Genomic DNA, 3,417 nt, shown 5'->3' with positions numbered 1-3,417 from the left:
CCTCCCCTTTCCTGCCCTGCCAGGCCTGTGCTTTGATCAAGGGTCTGGTTGGGAATTTTAGAGGGGACCCTATGGGTTTTTTTCCCATTTTTGGGGGTGGGGTTCCTCCTTAAAATTCCTACCAGACCTTAAAGGTCTGGTATGACTTTTGGGGGGACCCCTACACTTTTTTTAAAAAAAATGGGGTCCCTCCTAACATTCCTACCAGACGTAGAGGGTCTGGTATTGTTTGGGAGGGGGAACCGCACGCTTTTTTTTTCTTTATAAATGTCAGTTTTGCTGCATCAGGTTCTATACATCGTGCAGATCCCCCACTTTAAAAGCCATTTAAGGGGGGACCCCCCAGGCACGATATTTAAAGGCATTTTTAATTTTTATTGTTACCCTGTAAGTGATGTTAAAATCACTGCTCCTTTAAAAACTGTATTTTTTACAAGTGTTTTTTTCATGGATTCCTGTCCCCCACGGGCAGTACACAGACCCCCCCCATACACCTTTTATGGCCAATAACTTGCATATAAGCCTTCAAAATGGGGACAATTGATTTTCAATGTTCTACCCCCATAGACTTGCATTGAGTAGGAATTCGTACTTTTTTCATGTTCTAAAGTTCGAATTCAAACCGAACGGGGGGGTGTTCGGCCCATCACTACTCCTGGGACCTCTCCTCTGTGTGCAACTTCTGGCACCTTTCACTCCTCTCCGTGGACTGCAAATATTTCATCATTTCATATTATTTCAGATTTAAAATTACCAATAGCAACTGATAGGCAGACCCGGAGAGACTGAGCGGAGGGGCTACATGACTGGGGGGAGGAATAGTCCAGGGAGAAAGGGTTACAAATAAAATGGGAATAGCTGCTCTTACCTGATTGGACGTGGGGGGTCAGGCGCCCGGGAGGAGTCGCATGGAAAGGATCTGCAAGGGCTGAGGGACGTCTTTTTTCTGGAAATGGATGAAGGAAGCAGATTGTCCCACCCTCCCGCTCTGTATTTTGTAGTTCTGGGGGTTGTGGGGTTCTTTTGTCACGGCAGCTTGGCGGGTTAGGGGGTCTACACAATCTGAGTTGATTACAAAATGGGGGAGCCATCAGCTGGTATGGGTGCCCACTGTTGGTGTCCGGAATTGTAAGGGGCGGGGCCTGGCCCCTTGGGAACCTGGAAGTAGTAAGTGTCCTCGAGCTGGCTGTGGTGCGGCTGGGGACATGGGTGGAGTGTTAGGAGAGGCCTTTTTGGTCTGTTGGGCACTTGAAGACCCCTTCTCAGGTCATTAATCGTTTACAGTATTCAGCGCGGTATACTGTATGTAGCCGAAGCTACATACAGTATACCAAAGTATACCCGGCGTATAAGACGACCCCCGATTTTCGGGCGACGTTTTTGGGTTTCAAACCCCGTCTTAAACGCCGGCAAATACGGTAGCTATGCAATCGTATGCCTTTTTTTTTCTTTTCTGACTGACGGTCGGGCCGCGGCTCCCGATGTCAGAAAAGAAAAAAAAAATGATCACAGGGAAAGGTTTAATCTGCTCAATTGAGCAGATTAAACCTTTAAAGTGTAAAACAAAATTAGGAAAATAAAAATTATATATAAATATATTTTTATACTATAATTAATATAAAACAATTCTAAAAAAAATAATAATAATCAAAACTTGTGAATTAAAGTGTTTTCTTCTAGTTTTTTTCCTCATTTTTTTATTTTATTCAAACTAAGTGAGGGGTTAGGTACACATACGTGATATAATTATATAGCCCTGTCTGTCCTCTAAAAAACTATATATAATATGTGTGGGTACATTTAGTAAGCAAGTATATTACTGCCGTGGAAGAATCACACAGCAACAATGTAAAAAGTGTGTCAGTCATTTATGAACAGAACCTGAAAACTAGCTCAGTCATGAAGGGGTTAATAAAAGGGCTGCTGTGGCCGTTAAAATCCATGTCGCGCAGTCCGTGTGTTTATTGGGGTTTGAACGGAGGGACGAAAATTGCAGAATCCATCAGTCATGATTTTATAGACAATAGATCACCCCACACATTGGAAATAAGAAGGGTTTTTACTGTTCAGGCTCAATAATAATAGGCAGCACAGAATAGGGAGACGTCAGCAGAGGCCCAGGGCCTATTTTATCGTGCCCTTTACATGAGACCTTCCACATGCTGGAAGGGATGACTAGAGGTCACCTACATGCTGCAGAAGGCTATTACAAATGACTGACATGCTTCAAGGGACCACTTGAGACCACTGACAAGTGACAAGTACTGCGTGTGCAAGTCACAGCACAGAAGCTCAGAAAAACAATAATATTAAATGTGATGGAGCTTAAAGTGTCAGTGCGTTGTGTGGGGAGCAGAAGTGACAGGGGTGTGCTAAGTGTCTCAGCAGCTCGCTAAGTACAGATAGAGCACAGTAATACAAAGTAATCCTCTATGAGGAAACTGTAGTCCAGTGTGTTACTAAGCCCAGAGTCCAGTGTGTTACTAAGCCCAGAGTCCAGTGCGTTACTAAGCCCAGAGTCCAGTGCGTTACTAAGCCCAGAGTCCAGTGCGTTACTAAGCCCAGAGTCCAGTGCGTTACTAAGCCCAGAGTCCAGTGCGTTACTAAGCCCAGAGTCCAGTGTTTTTATTTCTCTCCCTAATGGAGCACCTGGGACACTCTCCCCATCCTCATCCTTCACTGTCCAGGAACAGCTCACGGCCCCCGCACCTTCCTGACTACTCCCTCCATTCAGGGTCATGTCACACTAGCGTAGGGTTGCCACCTGTCCAGGATTCACTCGCACAGTCCGGGTCTTGAATGCTGTGTTCGGGTTTCATGGCAGCTGAAACGCGGACACAAGATGTCAGGCAGAGCGGGGCAACCAAAATTAAGACAGGGGCTACTGCTATCACCCCCCCAACTGAGAGTAGTCTCAGCTGTGATATTTACATATGAATAAGCCGCGACTCATTCTCCTAAATAAATGTATGCGCGTCGCTTGAGTGTTTGGGTTTCGCTTGAAGGAAGAGGTGGCAACCCTCCACTAGCGGTCATGTTGCTGCAACTTGCCATCAACAGGATTGATAAAGACGGCACTCGGCTTCTCTTACTACACCGCTCTTTCACCAACCGAAACACGGCAGAATGTGGAGCTGGAAGCGGTATAGGTCAGGGGTCAGCAACCTTAAACACTCAAAGATCCATTTGGACCCGTTTCCCACAGAAAAGAAAACACCGGGAGCCACAAAACCCTTTTGACATCTAAAATGAAGATAACACGTCATATATCGTTTTTTACCTTTCTGCTATGTATATAGGTATATGTGGGCTCAATAACGCACTGGACTCTGGGCTTAGTAACGCACTGGACTCTGGGCTTAGTAACCCACTGGACTCTGGGCTTGGTAACGTACTGGACTCTGGGCTTGCTAACGC

The sequence above is a fragment of the Nanorana parkeri genome, unplaced genomic scaffold (genome assembly GCF_000935625.1).
Source record: "Nanorana parkeri isolate BGI_ZX_2015 unplaced genomic scaffold, ASM93562v1 scaffold875, whole genome shotgun sequence".
In the NCBI taxonomy this organism is placed as follows: Eukaryota; Metazoa; Chordata; class Amphibia; order Anura; family Dicroglossidae; genus Nanorana; species Nanorana parkeri.
This window is presented reverse-complemented; position numbering follows the sequence as displayed.